The sequence below is a fragment of the Electrona antarctica genome (assembly GCF_951216825.1).
Source record: "Electrona antarctica genome assembly, chromosome: 23".
Classification (NCBI taxonomy): domain Eukaryota; kingdom Metazoa; phylum Chordata; class Actinopteri; order Myctophiformes; family Myctophidae; genus Electrona; species Electrona antarctica.
The window spans coordinates 17,682,756-17,706,027 of NC_136804.1; positions in this window are offsets into that span (position 1 = coordinate 17,682,756).

Genomic DNA, 23,272 nt, shown 5'->3' on the forward strand with positions numbered 1-23,272 from the left:
ACATTTCAAAGTAAAAAGTTCCAGCATGTGTCTCCACAGAAAGCTGAATTATAAAAAGTGTGAATGGAGTTTCTAGGTGAATGAATTTTTGACGTGCCACTATCTGCCATTAGAAATGTCTCAAATTTAAAGCACTATATTTCTAAAACTATGAAACATTTCAAAGATTCCTTTTCAGGCAAACATGTCCACCGTAAGATGAACCTAAATAGGTTTGAATGGGGTTTCTAGGTGTAAGTATGTAGGACTAGTAGCTTACTATACTATAGCATGCCGTTTTTCATCATTTTTGAGGATTTGAAAAAAAGACGAAAATCACTCCGAGACCATGGGCTATAACCCATGGTCTCGGACGGCATACTATAGCATGCCGTTTTTCATCATTTTTGAGGATTTGAAAAAAAGACGAAAATCACTCAAACTACAAAACATTTCAAAGTAAAAAGTTCCAACATGTGTCTCCACAGTAAGCTGAATTATAAAAAGTGTGAATGGAGTTTCTAGGTGAATTAATTTTTGACGTGCCACTATCTGCCATTAGAAATTTCTCAAATTTAAAGCACTATATTTCTAAAACTATGAAACATTTCAAAGATTCATTTTCAGGCAAACATGTCCACCGTAAGATGAACCTAAATAGGTTTGAATGGGGATTCTAGGTGTAAGTATGTAGGACTAGTAGCATGCCAAAGTTATAATTTTTTTCGGACGGCTTACTATAGCATGTCGTTTTTCGTGATTTTGGACTATTTGAAAAAAAGATGAAAATCATGAAAAAACGACATACTATAGTTCATGGCTTCGGACGGCATACTATAGCATGTCGTTTTTCGTGATTTTGGACTATTTGAAAAAAAGATGAAAATCATGAAAAAACGACATACTATAGTTCATGGCTTCGGACGGCATACTATAGCATGTCGTTTTTCATGATTTTGGAGGATTTGAAAAAAAGATGAAAATCATGAAAAAACTACATACTATAGTCCATGGTTTGGGACGGCATAATTGATGCCAAATGATCGGGAGATGGTGAGTTCAAACCCCACTCAAGTCTTTACTTTCAAGACCGATTTCAGAAGAAGAAAACCAACAAAAAAGCAGTTGAATAGGCCTATCTCACAGCCCGTTTTTCACGCCCACTTCCGGTAAATAGTGGTGACTTTAACATGGGCATTTACACGTTTTTTTCTCTGGAGAATCTAAGTACATTTTCTAATGTAAAAATGTGACAGACCAATATTATTATGAAGCAAACAAGATGGTAAATCAGGTCGAGCAGATAGAACAAACCTTACCTTGAGAAAACAAAAGTTGTAGACTTCTTAAATAACCTCTTTTAACATGTAGCGTCTATGGAGTGACGTCACGCTATCACCACTAACCCCGAAAGGGGGCGTATTTAGGGGGGCGGGGAAATTCTGTGAGATAGGCTTATTGTCTGGAACCAGTGGTGCAGTGTGTTAGGACGCTGCCACATGATCGGGAGATGGTGAGTTCAAACCCTACGCAAGTCTTTACTTTCAAGACCGATTTCAGAAGAAGAAAACCAACAAAAAAGCAGATGAATTGTCTGGAACCAGTGGCGCAGTGTGTTAGGACGCTGACACATGATCGGGAGATGGTGAGTTCAAACCCCACTCAAGTCTTTACTTTCAAGACCGATTTCAGAAGAAGAAAACCAACAAAAAAGCAGTGTGAATTGTCTCGACCCAGTGGCTCAGTGTGATAGGACGCTGCCACATGATCAGGAGATGGTGGGTTCAAACCCACTCAAGTTCAAACAAAAAAATAAAGGTCCAGGTTGCAATCCCACCCCAGTCTTTACTGACACTTTGCTTTCCACACTCACATCAAGTAGCACAGAAAAGCTGTGTTGTAGTAACCATCAGTTAGCTCAGTGTGATGAGAGGCTGTCCTTGGGAGCCACAGGTCCATGGTTCAAATCCCACATTAGGCATAACTGTGACACTTTGCTTTGCACACTGATTTCCTGAAGGACAACTTTAAAGCAGCCCAGAAATTCACCATGATTGTGTGCCGGTAAGTGGCCCAGCGGATAAGTCAGATGATATCCGTAGTATACCTAGTAGAAGTGTGCCGGTTCAAACCCGACATACTCCTAATAGGCGGTGATGGTTCAAATCACTGACACCTAGAGTAGGAGTGGCCCTGTGGATAAATCAGATGATATCCGTAGAATACCTAGTAGAAGTATGCCGGCCGACATACTCCTACTAGGATGGTGCTAGTTCAAATCACCAACACCTACAGTAAGTAGGAGTGTGTGCAATTAAGTGGCCTGGTGGATAAATCAGATAATATCCATAGAATATGTAGTAGAAGTCTGCCAGTTCAAACCCGACATAGGATGGTGCTGGTTCAAATCACCATCACCTAGAGTAGGTAGGACCGTGTGCCGTTAATTGGCCCGGTGGTTAAATCAGATAATATCCGTAGAATACCTAGTGGGATGGTGCTGGTTCAAATCACCATCACCTAGAGTAGGTAGAACCGTGTGCCGTTAATTGGCCCGGTGGTTAAATCAGATAATATCCATAGAATACCTAGTGGGATGGTGCTGTTTCAAATCACCATCACCTAGAGTAGGTAGGACCGTGTGCCGTTAATTGGCCCGGTGGATAAATCACATAATATCCGTAGAATACCTAGTAGGATGGTGCTGGTTCAAATCACCATCACCTAGAGTAGGTAGGGGGTCAGGTAAGAGTAGGTTGAGGTGTAGATAGGGGGAGAGTAGGCGAGGGGGGGCCAGGTGAGGTGGAGAGTAGGCGAGGGGGGGGGCCAGGCAGGGGAAGAGTAGGTGAGGGGGGCCAGGCAGGGGAAGAGTAGGTGAGGGGGGCCAGGCAGGGGGAGAGCAGGAGAGGAGGGAGGCCAGGCAGGGGGAGAGCAGGAGAGGAGGGAGGCCAGGCATGGGGAGAGGCCAGGCAGGGGGAGAGTAGGTGAGGGGGGAGGCCAGGCAGGGGGAGAGTAGGTGAGGGGGGAGGCCAGGCAGGGGGAGAGTAGGTGAGGGGGGAGGCCAGGCAGGGGGAGAGTAGGTGAGGGGGGAGGCCAGGCAGGGGGAGAGTAGGCGAGGGGGGAGGCCAGGCAGTGGAAGAGTAGGCGAGTGGGTGGCAGGCAGGGGCAGGGGGAGAGTAGGAGAGGAGGGAGGCCAGGCAGAGGCAGAGGCAGAGGCAGAGGGAGAGTAGGAGAGGAGGGAGGCCAGGCAGGGGGAGAGGGAGAGTAGGAGAGGAGGGAGGCCAGGCAGGGGGAGAGGGAGAGTAGGAGAGGAGGGAGGCCAGGCAGGGGGAGAGTAGGAGAGGGGGGAGGCCAGGCAGGGGAAGAGTAGGCGAGGGGGTGGCAGGCAGGGGGAGAGTAGGAGTAGGAGAAGGGGAGGCCAGGGGAGAGTAGGAGAGGGGGGAGGCCTGCCTGGCCAGTAGGCAGGGGGGCTATTCCTATTATTTTTTTTATAAAAAAATTATAATGAAGTATTTATAATATTTTTATAAGTAAAGATTACTTATTTACTAATTATTTAAAAAAAAGTCAGGAAGACCCCTTCCTGGCCTCCTCTCCTACTCTCCCCCTGCCTGGCCTCTCCCCTCTCCTACTCTCCCCCTGCCTGGCCTCCCCCCTCTCCTACTCTGCCCCTGCCTGCCACCCCCTCACCCCCTGCCTGGCCCCCCCCTCACCTACTCTCCCCCTGCCTGGCCCCCCTGCCTGGCCTCCCCCCTCACCTACTCTCCCCCTGCCTGGCCTCTCCTCTCTCCTACTCTCCCCCTGCCTGGCCTCCCTCCTCTCCTACTCTCCCCCTGCCTGGCCTCTCCCCTCTCCTACTCTCCCCCTGCCTGGCCTCCCCCCACCTACTATCCCCCTGCCTGGCCTCCCCCTCGCCTACTCTCCCCCTGCCTGGCCTCCCCCCTCTCCTACTCTACCCTTGCCTGGCCTCCCTCCTCTCCTACTTTCCCCCTGCCTGGCCCCGCTCGCCTACTCTGCCCCTGCCTGCCACCCCCTCACCTACTCTTCCCCTGCCTGGCCCCCCCCCTCGCCTACTCTCCACCTCGCCTGCCCACCCCCTCGCCTAATCTCCCCCTACCTTACCCCCCTCACCTACTCCTCCCCCTAACTGAGCAACCCTCGCCTACTCTCCCCCTATCGACACCTCAACCTACTCTGCCCCTACATACTCTTACCTGACCACCTACCTACTCTAGGTGATGGTGATTTGAACCAGCACCATCCTACTAGGTATTCTACAGCTATTATCTGATTTATCCACCGGGCCAATTAACGGCACACGGTCCTACCTACTCTAGGTGATGGTGATTTGAACCAGCACCATCCCACTAGGCATTCTACGGATATTATCTGATTTATCCACCGGGCCAATTAACAGCACACGGTCCTACCTACTAGGTGATGGTGATTTGAACCAGCACCATCCTATGTCGGGTTTGAAACGGCAGACTTCTACTAGGTATTCTATGGATATTATCTGATTAATCCACCAGGCCACTTAACTGCACACACTCCTACTTACTGTAGGTGATTTGAACTAGCACCATCCTACTAGGAGTATGTCGGCCGGCATACTACTACTAGGTATTCTACGGATATCATCTGATTTATCCACTGGGCCACTCCTACTCTAGGTGTCAGTGATTTGAACCATCACTGCCTACTAGGAGTATGTCGGGTTTGAACCGGCACACTTCTACTAGGTATACTACGGATATCATCTGACTTATCCGCTGGGCCACTTACCGGCACACAATCATGGTGAATTTCTGGGCTGTTTTAAAGTTGTCCTTCTGGAAATCAGTGTGCAAAGCAAAGTGTCACAATTACGACTAATGTGGGATTTGAACCCTGGACCTGTGGCTCCCAAGGACAGACTCTCATCACACTGAGCTAACTGATGGTTACTACAACACAGCTTTTCTGTGCTACTTGATGTCAGTGTGGAAAGCAAAGTGTCACAGTAAATACTGGGGTGGGATTGCACCCTGGAACTTTATTTTTTTGTTTGAACTTGAGTGGGGTTTGAACCCACCATCTCCGGATCATGTGGCAGCGTCCTAACACACTGCGCCACTGGTTCCAGACAATTCAACTGCTTTTTTGTTGGTTTTCTTCTTCTGAAATCGGTCTTGAAAGTAAAGACTTGAGTGGGGTTTGAACTCACCATCTCCAGGTCATGTGGGATCGTTCTAACACACTGCGCCACTGGTTCCAGACAATTCACACTGCTTTTTTGTTGGATTTCTTCTTCTGAAATCGGCCTCTAAAGTAAAGACTTGAGTGGGGTTTGAACTCACAATCTCCCGATCATGTGGCAGCGTTCTAACACACTGCGCCACTGGTTCCAGACAATTCACACTGCTTTCTTGTTTGTTTTGTTCTGGTACCATATGGTAACCAATCTGGTAACAGACAACTAGGGTTAGGGTTAGGGTTAGGGTTAGGGTTAGGGTTAGGGCTAGTGTCCGTTGGGGGGTAATTGTGTGATTTAACATGGAGTTGATGAGAAACCGTGAAACACCCAACCCACCCTCAACAAAATCCGGGATGCCTTCAACTTGATAAGAAAATGGATTAATGGGATTGATATGCCTTTGAATGTGTTGGTTGATAGGTCGTTGGTTTTCTTCTTCTGAAATCGGTCTTGAAAGTAAAGACTTGAGTGGGGTTTGAACTCACCATCTCCCGATCATGTGGCATCGTCCTAACACACTGCGCCACTGGTTCCAGACAATAAACTGCTTTTTTGTTGGTTTTCTTCTTCTGAAATCGGTCTTGAAAGTAATATTTGAGTGGGGTTTGAACTCACCATCTCCAGGTCATGTGGGAGCGTTCTAACACACTGCGCCACTGGTTCCAGACAATTCACACTGCTTTTTTTTTGGATTTCTTCTTCTGAAATCGGCCTCTAAAGTAAAGACTTGAGTGGGGTTTGAACTCACCATCTCCCGATCATGTGGCAGCGTTCTAACACACTGCGCCACTGGTTCCAGACAATTCACACTGCTTTCTTGTTTGTTTTGTTCTGGTACCATATGGTAACCAATCTGGTAACAGACAACTAGGGTTAGGGTTAAGGTTAGGGTTAGTGTCCGTTGGGGGGTAATTGTGTGATTTAACATGGAGTTGATGAGAAACCGTGAAACACCCAACCCACCCTCAACAAAATCCGGGATGCCTTCAACTTGATAAGAAAATGGATTAATGGGATTGATATGCCTTTGAATGTGTTGGTTGATAGGTCGTTGGTTTTCTTCTTCTGAAATCGGTCTTGAAAGTAAAGACTTGAGTGGGGTTTGAACTCACCATCTCCCGATCATGTGGCAGCGTCCTAACACACTGCGCCACTGGTTCCAGACAACTCAACTGCTTTTTTGTTGGTTTTCTTCTTCTGAAATTGGTCTTGAAAGTAAAGACTTGAGTGGGGTTTGAACTCACCATCTCCAGGTCATGTGGGAGCGTTCTAACACACTGCGCCACTGGTTCCAGACAATTCACACTACTTTTTTGTTGGATTTCTTCTTCTGAAATGAGCCTCTAAAGTAAAGACTTGAGTGGGGTTTGAACTCACCATCTCCCGATCATGTGGCAGCGTTCTAACACACTGCGCCACTGGTTTAGGGTTAGGGTTAGGGTTAGGGTTAGGGCTAGTGTCCGTTGGGGGGTAATTGTGTGATTTAACATGGAGTTGATGAGAAACCGTGAAACACCCAACCCACCCTCAACAAAATCCGGGATGCCTTCAACTTGATAAGAAAATGGATTAATGGGATTGATATGCCTTTGAATGTGTTGGTTGATAGGTCGTTGGTTTTCTTCTTCTGAAATCGGTCTTGAAAGTAAAGACTTGAGTGGGGTTTGAACTCACCATCTCCCTATCTTGTGGCAGCGTCCTAACACACTGCACCACTGGTTCCAGACAAATCAACTGCTTTTTTGTTGGTTTTCTTCTTCTGAAATCGGTCTTGAAAGTAAAGACTTGAGTGGGGTTTGAACTCACCATCTCCCTATCTTGTGGCAGCGTCCTAACACACTGCACCACTGGTTCCAGACAAATCAACTGCTTTTTTTTGGGTTTTCTTCTTCTGAAATCGGTCTTGAAAGTAAAGACTTGAATGGGGTTAGAACTCACCATCTCCCGATCATGTGGCAGCGTCCTAACACACTGCGCCACTGGTTCCAGACAATTCTCACTGCTTTTTTGTTGGTTTTCTTCTTCTGAAATCGGTCTTGAAAGTAAAGACTTGAGTGGGGTTTGAACTCACCATCTCCCGATAATGTGGGAGCGTTCTAACACACTGCGCCACTGGTTCCAGACAATTCACACTGCTTTCTGGTTTGTTTTGTTCTGGTACCATATGGTGACCAATCTGGTAAAAGACAACTAGGGTTAGGGTTAGGGCTAGTGTCCGTTGGCGGGTAATTGGGTGATTTAACATGGAGTTGATGAGAAACCGTGAAACACCCAACCCACCCTCAACAAAATCCGGGATGCCTTCAACTTGATAAGAAAACGGATTAATGGGATTGATGTGCCTTTGAATGTGTCGGTTTTCTTCATCTGAAATCGGTCTTGAAAGTAATGACTTGAGTGGGGTTTGAACTCACCATCTCCCGTTCATGTGGCAGCGTCCTAACACACTGCGCCACTGGTTCCAGACAACTCAACTGCTTTTTTGTTGGTTTTCTTCTTCTGAAATCGGTCTTGAAAGTAAAAACTTGAGTGGGGTTTGAACTCACCATCTCCCGATCATGTGGCAGTGTCTTAAGACACTGCTCCACTGGTTCCAGACAATTCAACAGCTTTTTTGTTGGTTTTGTTCTGGTACCATATGGTAACCAATCTGGTACCAGACAACTAGGGTTAGGGTTAGGGTTAGGGTTAGGTGATGGAAAAGATGGAAGTGATGATGAATGATAATTTTAACTGACAAGAAAGGAAACGGGTAACAATCAGTAGTGCAAAAAAACCAAAGGCATAATCAAGTAGCTTCTTGCTTCGTGCTCCCATGTTATCTCTATGTATACCAGCTTTTTCGTTTTGAAGCTTGGAATGAACAGCTTTTTTTTGCGTGCTTTTTTCTCCTGAAAACTCAACTTTGAGGCAGCTTTTAAAAGCTGGGTTTTGGCTTCGAGTTTTCACATTTTTCAAATCTGAACAAAAAAAAGGAAAAAAATAGCAAATTTGTGTTTGCTGGACTCAAACAGAATTATACTAAGGCACCACCATTTTTGTGATTTTTCGGTTAGTGTTTTCCCATTTTTCAATTCTGAACAAAAAAAGGAAAAAAATAGCAATTTTCTTTTTGCTGGATTAAATTGAACAAACATACTTATACTAAGGTCCCTTGACCAGTTTTTGTGATTTTTCGTTTAGCGTTTTCCCATTTTTCAATTCTGAACAAAAAAAGGAAAAACTAGCAAATTAAACGAACAAAAATCACAAATAGGTTTTTTATATGTTGGATTCAGATTCAAATAAGGCAATTATACTAAGGTCCCCTGACCGTTTGAACCCACAATCTCCAGATCATGCAGCAAGTGTGCTAAGTCACTGATCTACTTGCTACCTGCCACAACACAGTCTGCTGTTCCCTTTGAGTACAACATTGATACAAAAATAAAATACAAAAAATAAAATAACAGGAGATTTTGTCTATTGTTTCTTTTGCTGTTGTTATGTTCGAATGTTTATGAACCACAATGGAAACAAGTCTCTGGCTCTTCTGTCATTATCTATTCGGCCTTTTAAGAACAGCATGCACAGTGGCTCACTGGGTACAGAGCCTGCCTGGGAATCAGGAGGCTGCAGGTTCAAGTACTGACTCTGACATAGTGACCCGAAAATATGACAAAATATATTATGCCGTCCAAACCATGGACTATAGTATGTCGTTTTTTCATGATTTTCATATTTTTTTCAAATCCTCCAAAATCATGAAAAACGACATGCTATAGTATGCCGTCCGAAGCCATGAACTATAGTATGTCGTTTTTTCATGATTTTCATCTTTTTTTCAAATAGTCCAAAATCACGAAAAACGACATGCTATAGTAAGCCGTCCGAAAGAAATTATAACTTTGGCATGCTACTAGTCCTACATACTTACACCTAGAATCCCCATTCAAACCTATTTAGGTTCATCTTACGGTGGACATGTTTGCCTGAAAAGGAATCTTTGAAATGTTTCATAGTTTTAGAAATATAGTGCTTTAAATTTGAGAAATTTCTAATGGCAGATAGTGGCACGTCAAAAATTCATTCACCTAGAAACTCCATTCACACTTTTTATAATTCAGCTTTCTGTGGAGACACATGCTGGAACTTTTTACTTTGAAATGTTTTGTAGTTTCTGAGTTATTTAAGTTAAACGCCCAATGCAGTCCCAATGGCAATAGCACAAACTTTGGCATGCTACTAGTCCTACATACTTACACCTAGAAACCCCATTCAAACCTTTTTAGGTTCATCTTACGGTGGACATGTTTGCCTGAAAAGGAATCTTTGAAATGTTTCATCGTTTTAGAAATATAGTGCTTTTAAATTTGAGAAATTCAGAATGGGGGTCAATGGCAGATTTTGGCAAGTAAAGATTTGAGTGGGGTTTGAACCCACAATCTCCAGATCATGCAGCCAGTGTGCTAAGTCAATGATCTACTTGCTACCTGCCACAACACAGTCTGCTGTTCCCTTTGACTACAACATTAATACAAAAATAAAATACAAAAAATAAAATAACAGGAGATTTGTCTATTGTTTCTTTTGCTTTTGTTATGTTCGAATGTTTATGAACCACAATGGAAACAAGTCTCTGACTCTTCTGTCATTATCTATTCGGCTTTTTAAGAACAGCATGCACAGTGGCTCACTGGGTACAGAGCCTGCCTGGGAATCAGGAGGCTGCAGGTTCAAGTCCTGGCTCTGACATACTGTCCCAAAATCATGAAAATATGACAAAATATATTATGCCGTCCCAAACCATGGACTATAGTATGTCGTTTTTTCATGATTTTCATCTTTTTTTCAAATCCTCCAAAATCATGAAAAACGACATGCTATAGTATACCGTCCGAAGCCATGAACTATAGTATGTCGTTTTTTCATGATTTTCATCTTTTTTTCAAATAGTCCAAAATCACGAAAAACTACATGCTATAGTAAGCCGTCCGAAAAAAATTATAACTTTGGCATGCTACTAGTCCTACATACTTACACCTAGAATCCCCATTCAAACCTATTTAGGTTCATCTTACGGTGGACATGTTTGCCTGAAAAGGAATCTTTGAAATGTTTCATAGTTTTAGAAATATAGTGCTTTAAATTTGAGAAATTTCTAATGGCAGATAGTGGCACGTCAAAAATTCATTCACCTAGAAACTCCATTCACACTTTTTATAATTCAGCTTTCTGTGGAGACACATGCTGGAACTTTTTACTTTGAAATGTTTTGTAGTTTCTGAGTTATTTAAGTTAAACGCCCAATGCAGTCCCAATGGCAATAGCACAAACTTTGGCATGCTACTAGTCCTACATACTTACACCTAGAAACCCCATTCAAACCTTTTTAGGTTCATCTTACGGTGGACATGTTTGCCTGAAAAGGAATCTTTGAAATGTTTCATCGTTTTAGAAATATAGTGCTTTTAAATTTGAGAAATTCAGAATGGGGGTCAATGGCAGATTTTGGCAAGTAAAGATTTGAGTGGGGTTTGAACCCACAATCTCCAGATCATGCAGCCAGTGTGCTAAGTCAATGATCTACTTGCTACCTGCCACAACACAGTCTGCTGTTCCCTTTGACTACAACATTAATACAAAAATAAAATACAAAAAATAAAATAACAGGAGATTTGTCTATTGTTTCTTTTGCTGTTGTTATGTTCGAATGTTTATGAACCACAATGGAAACAAGTCTCTGACTCTTCTGTCATTATCTATTCGGCTTTTTAAGAACAGCATGCACAGTGGCTCACTGGGTACAGAGCCTGCCTGGGAATCAGGAGGCTGCAGGTTCAAGTCCTGGCTCTGACATAGTGTCCCAAAATCATGAAAATATGACAAAATATATTATGCCGTCCCAAACCATGGACTATAGTATGTCGTTTTTTCATGATTTTCATCTTTTTTTCAAATCCTCCAAAATCATGAAAAACGACATGCTATAGTATGCCGTCCGAAGCCATGAACTATAGTATGTCGTTTTTTCATGATTTTCATCTTTTTTTCAAATAGTCCAAAATCACGAAAAACGACATGCTATAGTAAGCCGTCCGAAAAAAATTATAACTTTGGCATGCTACTAGTCCTACATACTTACACCTAGAATCCCCATTCAAACCTATTTAGGTTCATCTTACGGTGGACATGTTTGCCTGAAAAGGAATCTTTGAAATGTTTCATAGTTTTAGAAATATAGTGCTTTAAATTTGAGAAATTTCTAATGGCAGATAGTGGCACGTCAAAAATTCATTCACCTAGAAACTCCATTCACACTTTTTATAATTCAGCTTTCTGTGGAGACACATGCTGGAACTTTTTACTTTGAAATGTTTTGTAGTTTCTGAGTTATTTAAGTTAAACGCCCAATGCATTCCCAATGGCAATAGCACAAACTTTGGCATGCTACTAGTCCTACATACTTACACCTAGAAACCCCATTCAAACCTTTTTAGGTTCATCTTACGGTGGACATGTTTGCCTGAAAAGGAATCTTTGAAATGTTTCATCGTTTTAGAAATATAGTGCTTTTAAATTTGGGAAATTCAGAATGGGGGTCAATGGCAGATTTTGGCAAGTAAAGATTTGAGTGGGGTTTGAACCCACAATCTCCAGATCATGCAGCCAGTGTGCTAAGTCACTGATCTACTTGCTACCTGCCACAACACAGCCTGCTGTTCCCTTTGAGTACAACATTGTTACAAAAATAAAATACAAAAAATAAAATAACAGGAGATTTGTCTATTGTTTCTTTTGCTGTTGTTATGTTCGAATGTTTATGAACCACAATGGAAACAAGTCTCTGGCTCTTCTGTCATTATCTATTCAGCCTTTTAAGAACAGCATGCACAGTGGCTCACTGGTTACAGAGCCTGCCTGGGAATCATGAGGCTGCAGGTTCAAGTCCTGGCTCTGACATAGTGTCCCAAAATCATGAAAATATGACAAAATATATTATGCCGTCCCAAACCATGGACTATAGTATGTAGTTTTTTCATGATTTTCATCTTTTTTTCAAATCCTCCAAAATCATGAAAAACGACATGCTATAGTATGCCGTCCGAAGCCATGAACTATAGTATGTCGTTTTTTCATGATTTTCATCTTTTTTTCAAATAGTCCAAAATCACGAAAAACGACATGCTATAGTAAGCCGTCCGAAAAAAAATTATAACTTTGGCATGCTACTAGTCCTACATACTTACACCTAGAATCCCCATTCAAACCTATTTAGGTTCATCTTACGGTGGACATGTTTGCCTGAAAAGGAATCTTTGAAATGTTTCATAGTTTTAGAAATATAGTGCTTTAAATTTGAGAAATTTCGAATGGCAGATAGTGGCACGTCAAAAATTCATTCACCTAGAAACTCCATTCACACTTTTTATAATTCAGCTTTCTGTGGAGACACATGCTGGAACTTTTTACTTTGAAATGTTTTGTAGTTTCTGAGTTATTTAAGTTAAACGCCCAATGCATTCCCAATGGCAATAGCACAAACTTTGGCATGCTACTAGTCCTACATACTTACACCTAGAAACCCCATTCAAACCTTTTTAGGTTCATCTTACGGTGGAAATGTTTGCCTGAAAAGGAATCTTTGAAATGTTTCATAGTTTTAGAAATATAGTGCTTTTAAATTTGAGAAATTCAGAATGGGGGTCAATGGCACATTTTGGCAAGTAAAGATTTGAGTGGGGTTTGAGGTCAGGGGACCTTAGTATAATTGCCTTATTTGAATCTGAATCCAACATATAAAAAACATATTTGTGATTTTTGTTCGTTTAATTTGATTCCAGCTAGTTTTTCCTTTTTTTGTTCAGAATTGAATAATGGGAAAACGCTAAACAAAAAATCACAAAAACTTGTCAAGGGACCTTAGTATAAGTATGTTTGTTCAATTTAATCCAGCAAAAAGAAAATTGCTATTTTTTTCCTTTTTTTGTTCAGAATTGAAAAATGGGAAAACACTAACCGAAAAATCACAAAAATGGTGGTGCCTTAGTATAATTCTGTTTGAGTCCAGCAAACACAAATTTGCTATTTTTTTCCTTTTTTTTGTTCAGATTTGAAAAATGTGAAAACTCGAAGCCAAAACCCAGCTTTTAAAAGCTGCCTCAAAGTTGAGTTTTCAGGAGAAAAAAGCACGCAAAAAAAAGCTGTTCATTCCAAGCTTCAAAACGAAAAAGCTGGTATACATAGAGATAACATGGGAGCACGAAGCAAGAAGCTACTTGATTATGCCTTTGGTTTTTTTGCACTACTGATTGTTACCCGTTTCCTTTCTTGTCAGTTAAAATTATCATTCATCATCACTTCCATCTTTTCCATCACCTAAACCTAACCCTAACCCTAACCCTAACCCTAGTTGTCTGGTACCAGATTGGTTACCATATGGTACCAGAACAAAACCAACAAAAAAGCAGTTGAATTGTCTGGAACCAGTGGAGCAGTGTCTTAAGACACTGCCACATTATCGGGAGATGGTGAGTTCAAACCCCACTCAAGTTTTTACTTTCAAGACCGATTTCAGAAGAAGAAAACCAACAAAAAAGCAGTTGAGTTGTCTGGAACCAGTGGCGCAGTGTGTTAGGACGCTGCCACATGAACGGGAGATGGTGAGTTCAAACCCCACTCAAGTCATTACTTTCAAGACCGATTTCAGATGAAGAAAACTAACAACCTATCAACCAACACATTCAAAGGCACATCAATCCCATTAATCCGTTTTCTTACAAGTTGAAGGCATCCCGGATTTTGTTGAGGGTGGGTTGGGTGTTTCACGGTTTCTCATCAACTCCATGTTAAATCACCCAATTACCCGCCAACAGACACTAGCCCTAACCCTAACCCTAGTTGTCTGTTACCAGATTGGTCACCATATGGTACCAGAACAAAACAAACCAGAAAGCAGTGTGAATTGTCTGGAACCAGTGGCGCAGTGTGTTAGAACGCTCCCACATTATCGGGAGATGGTGAGTTCAAACCCCACTCAAGTCTTTACTTTCAAGACCGATTTCAGAAGAAGAAAACCAACAAAAAAGCAGTGAGAATTGTCTGGAACCAGTGGCGCAGTGTGTTAGGATGCTGCCACATGATCGGGAGATGGTGAGTTCTAACCCCATTCAAGTCTTTACTTTCAAGACCGATTTCAGAAGAAGAAAACCAACAAAAAAGCAGTTGATTTGTCTGGAACCAGTGGTGCAGTGTGTTAGGACGCTGCCACAAGATAGGGAGATGGTGAGTTCAAACCCCACTCAAGTCCTTACTTTCAAGACCGATTTCAGAAGAAGAAAACCAACAAAAAAGCAGTTGAATTGTCTGGAACCAGTGGCGCAGTGTTTTAGAACGCTCCCACATTATCGGGAGATGGTGAGTTCAAACCCCACTCAAGTCTTTACTTTCAAGACCGATTTCAGAAGAAGAAAACCAACAAAAAAGCAGTAGAGTTGTCTGGAACCAGTGGCGCAGTGTGTTAGGACGCTGCCACATGATCGGGAGATGGTGAGTTCAAACCCCACTCAAGTCTTTACTTTCAAGACCGATTTCAGAAGAAGAAAACCAACGACCTATCAACCAACACATTCAAAGGCATATCAATCCCATTAATCCAGTTTCTTATCAAGTTGAAGGCATCCCGGATTTTGTTGAGGGTGGGTTGGGTGTTTCACGGTTTCTCATCAACTCCATGTTAAATCACACAATTACCCCCCAACGGACACTAGCCCTAACCCTAACCCTAACGCTAACCCTAACCCTAGTTGTCTGTTACCAGATTGGTTACCATATGGTACCAGAACAAAACAAACAAGAAAGCAGTGTGAATTGTCTGGAACCAGTGGAGCAGTGTGTTAGAACGCTGCCACATGATCGGGAGATGGTGAGTTCAAACCCCACTCAAGTCTTTACTTTAGAGGCCGATTTCAGAAGAAGAAATCCAACAAAAAAGCAGTGTGAATTGTCTGGAACCAGTGGCGCAGTGTGTTAGAACGCTCCCTCATGACCTGGAGATGGTGAGTTCAAACCCCACTCAAGTCTTTACTTTCAAGACCGATTTCAGAAGAAGAAAACCAACAAAAAAGCAGTTTATTGTCTGGAACCAGTGGCGCAGTGTGTTAGGACGCTGCCACATGATCAGGAGATGGTGAGTTCAAACCCCACTCAAGTCTTTACTTTCAAGACCGATTTCAGAAGAAGAAAACCAACGACCTATCAACCAACACATTCAAAGTCATATCAATCCATTTTCTTATCAAGTTGAAGGCATCCCGGATTTTGTTGAGGGTGGGTTGGGTGTTTCACGGTTTCTCATCAACTCCATGTTAAATCACACAATTACCCCCCAACGGACACTAGCCCTAACCCTAACCCTAACCCTAACCCTAAACCAGTGGCGCAGTGTGTTAGAACGCTGCCACATGATCGGGAGATGGTGAGTTCAAACCCCACTCAAGTCTTTACTTTAGAGGCTGATTTCAGAAGAAGAAATCCAACAAAAAAGTAGTGTGAATTGTCTGGAACCAGTGGCGCAGTGTGTTAGAACGCTCCCACATGATCGGGAGATGGTGAGTTCAAACCCCACTCAAGTCTTTACTTTCAAGACCGATTTCAGAAGAAGAAAACCAACGACCTATCAACCAACACATTCAAAGGCATATCAATCCCATTAATCCATTTTCTTATCAAGTTGAAGGCATCCCGGATTTTGTTGAGGGTGGGTTGGGTGTTTCACGGTTTCTCATCAACTCCATGTTAAATCACACAATTACCCCCCAACGGACACTAGCCCTAACCCTAACCCTAACCCTAACCCTAACCCTAACCCTAACCCTAACCCTAACCCTAGTTGTCTGTTACCAGATTGGTTACCATATGGTACCAGAACAAAACAAACAAGAAAGCAGTGTGAATTGTCTGGAACCAGTGGCGCAGTGTGCTAGAACGCTGCCACATGATCGGGAGATGGTGAGTTCAAACCCCACTCAAGTCTTTACTTTAGAGGCCGATTTCAGAAGAAGAAATCCAACAAAAAAGCAGTGTGAATTGTCTGGAACCAGTGGCGCAGTGTGTTAGAACGCTCCCACATGACCTGGAGATGGTGAGTTCAAACCCCACTCAAAAATTACTTTCAAGACCGATTTCAGAAGAAGAAAACCAACAAAAAAGCAGTTTATCGTCTGGAACCAGTGGCGCAGTGTGTTAGAACGCTGCCACGTGATCGGGAGATGGTGAGTTCAAACCCCACTCAAGTCTTTACTTTACAGGCCGATTTCAGAAGAAGAAATCCAACAAAAAAGCAGTGTGAATTGTCTGGAACCAGTGGCGCAGTGTGTTAGAACGCTCCCTCATGACCTGGAGATGGTGAGTTCAAACCCCACTCAAGTCTTTACTTTCAAGACCGATTTCAGAAGAAGAAAACCAACAAAAAAGCAGTTGAATTGTCTGGAACCAGTGGCGCAGTGTGTTAGGACGCTGCCACATGATCCGGAGATGGTGGGTTCAAACCCCACTCAAGTTCAAACAAAAAAATAAAGTTCCAGGGTGCAATCCCACCCCAGTATTTACTGTGACACTTTGCTTTCCACACTGACATCAAGTAGCACAGAAAAGCTGTGTTGTAGTAACCATCAGTTAGCTCAGTGTGATGAGAGTCTGTCCTTGGGAGCCACAGGTCCAGGGTTCAAATCCCACATTAGTCGTAATTGTGACACTTTGCTTTGCACACTGATTTCCAGAAGGACAACTTTAAAACAGCCCAGAAATTCACCATGATTGTGTGCCGGTAAGTGGCCCAGCGGATAAGTCAGATGATATCCGTAGTATACCTAGTAGAAGTGTGCCGGTTCAAACCCGACATACTCCTAGTAGGCAGTGATGGTTCAAATCACTGACACCTAGAGTAGGAGTGGCCCAGTGGATAAATCAGATGATATCCGTAGAATACCTAGTAGAAGTATGCCGGCCGACATACTCCTAGTAGGATGGTGCTAGTTCAAATCACCTACAGTAAGTAGGAGTGTGTGCAGTTAAGTGGCCTGGTGGATTAATCAGATAATATCCATAGAATACCTAGTAGAAGTCTGCCGTTTCAAACCCGACATAGGATGGTGCTGGTTCAAATCACCATCACCTAGTAGGTAGGACCGTGTGCCGTTAATTGGCCCGGTGGATAAATCAGATAATATCCGTAGAATACCTTGTGGGATGGTGCTGGTTCAAATCACCATCACCTAGAGTAGGTAGGACTGTGTGCCGTTAATTGGCCCGGTGGATAAATCAGATAATATCCGTAGAATACCTAGTGGGATGGTGCTGGTTCAAATCACCATCACCTAGAGTAGGTAGGACCGTGTGCCGTTAATTGGCCCGGTGGATAAATCAGATAATAGCTGTAGAATACCTAGTAGGATGGTGCTGGTTCAAATCACCATCACCTAGAGTAGGTAGGTGGTCAGGTAAGAGTATGTAGGGGCAGAGTAGGTTGAGGTGTAGATAGGGGGAGAGTAGGCGAGGGTTGGTCAGTTAGGGGGAGGAGTAGGTGAGGGGGGTAAGGTAGGGGGAGATTAGGCGAGGGGGTGGGCAGGTGAGGTGGAGAGTAGGCGAGGGGGGGGCCAGGCAGGGGAAGAGTAGGTGAGGGGGTGGCAGGCAGGGGCAGAGTAGGCGAGCGGGGCCAGGCAGGGGGAGAGTAGGAGAGGAGGGAGGCCAGGCAAGGGGAGAGTAGGAGAGGGGGGAGGCCAGGCAGGGGGAGAGTAGGCGAGGGGGAGGCCAGGCAGGGGGATAGTAGGTGGGGGGAGGCCAGGCAGGGGGAGAGTAGGAGAGGGGAGACGGGAGAGTAGGAGAGGAGGGAGGCCAGGCAGGGGGAGAGTAGGTGAGGGGGGAGGCCAGGCAGGGGGAGAGTAGGTGAGGGGGGAGGCCAGGCAGGGGGAGAGTAGGTGAGGGGGGAGGCCAGGCAGTGGGAGAGTAGGAGAGGAGGGAGGCCAGGCAGGGGGAGAGTAGGTGAGGGGGGAGGCCAGGCAGGGGGAGAGTAGGAGAGGAGGGAGGCCTGGCAGGGGTCTTCCTGACTTTTTTTTAAATAATTAGTAAATAAGTTAAAAAACATTATTTTTTTATACAAATATTATAAATACTTTATTATAATTTTTTTATAAAAAAAATAATAGGAATAGCCCCCCTGCCTACTGGCCAGGCAGGCCTCCCCCCTCTCCTACTCTCCCCCTGCCTGGCCTCCCTCTTCTCCTACTCTCCCCCTGCCTGGCCTCCCCCCTCTCCTACTCTCCCCTGGCCTCCCCTTCTCCTACTCTCCCCCTGCCTGGCCTCCCTCTTCTCCTACTCTTCCCCTGCCTGGCCTCCCCCCTCGCCTACTCTCCCCCTGCCTGGCCTCTCCCCTCACCTACTCTCCCCATGCCTGGCCTCTCCCCTCTCCTGCTCTCCCCCTGCCTGGCCTCCCTCCTCTCCTGCTCTCCCCCTGCCTGGCCTCCCTCCTCTCCTGCTCTCCCCCTGCCTGGCCCCCCTCGCCTACTCTTCCCCTGCCTGGCCCCCCCCTCGCCTACTCTCCCCCTCACCTGGCCCCCCCTCGCCTACTCTCCCCCTATCTACACCTCAACCTACTCTTACCTGACCCCCTACCTACTCTAGGTGATGGTGATTTGAACCAGCACCATCCTACTAGGTATTCTACGGATATTATGTGATTTATCCACCGGGCCAATTAACGGCACACGGTCCTACCTACTCTAGGTGATGGTGATTTGAAACAGCACCATCCCACTAGGTATTCTATGGATATTATCTGATTTAACCACCGGGCCAATTAACGGCACACGGTCCTACCTACTCTAGGTGATGGTGATTTGAACCAGCACCATCCCACTAGGTATTCTATGGATATTATCTGATTTAACCACCAGGCCAATTAACGGCACACGGTCCTACCTACTCTAGGTGATGGTGATTTGAACCAGCACCATCCTATGTCGGGTTTGAACCGGCAGACTTCTACTACATATTCTATGGATATTATCTGATTTATCCACCAGGCCACTTAATTGCACACACTCCTACTTACTGTAGGTGTTGGTGATTTGAACTAGCACCATCCTAGTAGGAGTATGTCGGCCGGCATACTTCTACTAGGTATTCTACGGATATCATCTGATTTATCCACAGGGCCACTCCTACTCTAGGTGTCAGTGATTGGAACCATCACCGCCTATTAGGAGTATGTCGGGTTTGAACCGGCACACTTCTACTAGGTATACTACGGATATCATCTGACTTATCCGCTGGGCCACTTACCGGCACACAATCATGGTGAATTTCTGGGCTGCTTTAAAGTTGTCCTTCAGGAAATCAGTGTGCAAAGCAAAGTGTCACAGTTATGCCTAATGTGGGATTTGAACCATGGACCTGTGGCTCCCAAGGACAGCCTCTCATCACACTGAGCTAACTGATGGTTACTACAACACAGCTTTTCTGTGCTACTTGATGTGAGTGTGGAAAGCAAAGTGTCAGTAAAGACTGGGGTGGGATTGCAACCTGGACCTTTATTTTTTTGTTTGAACTTGAGTGGGGTTTGAACCCACCATCTCCTGATCATGTGGCAGCGTCCTAACACACTGAGCCACTGGGTCCAGACAATTCACACTGCTTTTTTGTTGGTTTTCTTCTTCTGAAATCGGTCTTGAAAGTAAAGACTTGAGTGGGGTTTGAACTCACCATCTCCCGATCATGTGGCGGCGTCCTAACACACTGCGCCACTGGTTCCACGTGGTTGACCTTTGTCCGTCGCAGATGACAGCTGTTAATACTGCTGGCCGACTTCACAGGGATTCGTGCACTGTACAAAGCTTAGTGGTATTTGTTTTAAGCATAGTAAGTTGTGAATGAAAGTAGGAGCTTTGATTCCTCGCCCCTGATCAGGGTGGGGATGGTAGGGGCTCTGCACTTTTACAACTGTGACATTAGTCCCTCTTTTCACAGGATAACAGAGTCATGAACTGTTGATCTGTGATAGGAGGAACAATGGCTGTAATGCTTAAAACACTATACCAATTTGCTAGGGACAGTAACCCACATGTGCATGTCCAATTTGTGAATCTAAGGCCATAATTTTTTCAATTACAACTATATAGAAATGATGTCTCCACACACACTTCATAATTTCGGTGACTAGGAGAGATGCCTACTATTATAGGTCTAAAGCCTACAGCAAACCTTTGACGTAGCTAGACCCAATCAAACCCAATCTAACCGGTAGCTAAACTACACGTGGCAAGTAAAGATTTGAGTGGGGTTTGAACCCACAATCTCCAGATCATGCAGCCAGTGTGCTAAGTCACTGATCTACTTGCTACCTGCCACAACACAGTCTGCTGTTCCCTTTGAGTACAACATTGATACAAAAATAAAATACAAAAAATAAAATAACAGGAGATTTGTCTATTGTTTCTTTTGCTGTTGTTATGTTCGAATGTTTATGAACCACAATGGAAACAAGTCTCTGGCTCTTCTGTCATTATCTATTCGGCCTTTTAACAACAGCATGCACAGTGGCTCACTGGGTACAGAGCCTGCCTGGGAATCAGGAGGCTGCAGGTTCAAGTCCTGGCTCTGACATAGTGTCCCAAAATCATGAAAATATGACAAAATATATTATGCCGTCCCAAACCATGGACTATAGTATGTCGTTTTTTCATGATTTTCATCTTTTTTTCAAATCCTCCAAAATCATGAAAAACGACATGCTATAGTATGCCGTCCGAAGCCATGAACTATAGTATGTCGTTTTTTCATGATTTTCATCTTTTTTTCAAATAGTCCAAAATCACGAAAAACGACATGCTATAGTAAGCCGTCCGAAAAAAATTATAACTTTGGCATGCTACTAGTCCTACATACTTACACCTAGAATCCCCATTCAAACCTATTTAGGTTCATCTTACGGTGGACATGTTTTTCCTGAAAATGAATCTTTGAAATGTTTCATAGTTTTAGAAATATAGTGCTTTAAATTTGAGAAATTTCTAATGGCAGATAGTGGCACGTCAAAAATTAATTCACCTAGAAACTCCATTCACACTTTTTATAATTCAGCTTACTGTGGAGACACATGTTGGAACTTTTTACTTTGAAATGTTTTGTAGTTTGAGTGTTTTTCGTCTTTTTTTCAAATCCTCAAAAATTATGAAAAACGGCATGCTATAGTATGCCGTCCGAGACCATGGGTTATAGCCCATGGTCTCGGAGTGATTTTCGTCTTTTTTTCAAATCCTCAAAAATGATGAAAAACGGCATGCTATAGTATAGTAAGCTACTAGTCCTACATACTTACACCTAGAAACCCCATTCAAACCTATTTAGGTTCATCTTACGGTGGACATGTTTGCCTGAAAAGGAATCTTTGAAATGTTTCATAGTTTTAGAAATATAGTGCTTTCAAATTTGAGAAATTTATAATGGGGCTCAATGGCAGCTCTATGGCACATCAAAAAGTCACTTTTACCTAGAAACTCCATTCACACTTCTTATTGACTGCGACGCTCTATATAGGTTGTGTTCATGGGTCATAGATATTATTTATGGTGGCCAACCTTTTATGGCAGGGCAAATGCAGCACACCCCCCTTTGCCCCCTGGGTAACAGGATGTGCGTGCCCTTTGTGTCACCATTTCATTGCTTTTTGTCAGGTGAAACCCATAGAGTATTAGGGTGACTGAAACCTGACTAAAGCCCTTTCCACACCTAAGCGCAAAACGGTCGACAGCCACGCACTTCTTAAGCTCTGCGCAGCTTAAATTCCGAGTTTTTAGACAGCTGGTGGATGGAAATTAAGCTCCACCTCCGCGGAAGACTTGCGCGGAGGAGAGCGTTTCCGGGAATCTGGCCGTCGCGCAAGTCTTCCGCGGAGGTGGAGCTTCTTTTCCATCCACCAGCTCTAAAAACTCGGAAAATAAGCTGCGCGCAGCTTAAGACGTGCGCGGCTCTTTCGATAGTGTGGCAGCACCTTAACAACAGCTCATGAAATGTACAAGATCTGCCATACATGAGTCATACTGAGGACCTAGTCCTGATTGGCTGCCACACACACTGCTGTCATGTATTGGTTACTCAGGTCACATGACCAGGAAACAGGTAACAGGAAGCAAAGATATATACCGGTCAAAGAGATTCTATATACCGGTATAAGAAAGCTAGATGGCTCACCCGCGCTGCTGGCCAATGAGAGCGACGTTGCTATGTGGCGGCCATCTTACCGAGGGGCAGCATAACATTGTGTCTATGGGCAATGGGCATATACTTTTTAAATAACCATAACTTGCTTAATTTTCAAAAGCATACTTATATGCTTTTAGATGACATTTTTATAAAAAATAAAATTAAGCAGATAAGCGTCCTGAATCATAGCCACGTTGATAACGTTTGTATTAAACCAACCCATTTGTAAATCCGTCAAGATTTGAGTGACTATTTTTGTTTGAGCTGGATTAGAACATACTGTACTGTAGCCCCTCAGCAAGACGGCCGCCGGGTGAACTACGTCAGAGACTCCGCCTTGAGCCATCTAGCCTTTATATATTATGTCTATGACAGGAAGCAGGTAACATAAATCTTTAGAGACACCCAATGTTATGTAACGTAATGTTATGATTGAGACTGGCCGGTTCAGAGGAGCGTTTGTTACTAAATATTAAAGGGATAGTTCAGATTTTTTGAACTTAAGTTGTATGAAATACTTGCCATTAATATAGTGGTTGCAACTGTATTAATTGATTGCCCGAGTCCTGTGGTGGGAGTTCTGCTCTGGTTTTGGTGAAATATCAAGTAGTTCCGGTCATTTTGTGGGGGGCACTGGGGGCCACGCAGTAAAAGTAAATGAATCCACAAAACTAACGTAATTTGTATTGTTGACCTATTTCTAAAATATTAGTGCAACTTTCGTTCTTTTTTTACCCCTCTATCACACAGAACTATGTTTTTTGTGTCCATATCACTACGCCCAAAAAATAGTTCCATGTGATAGAGGGGTCAAAGTTG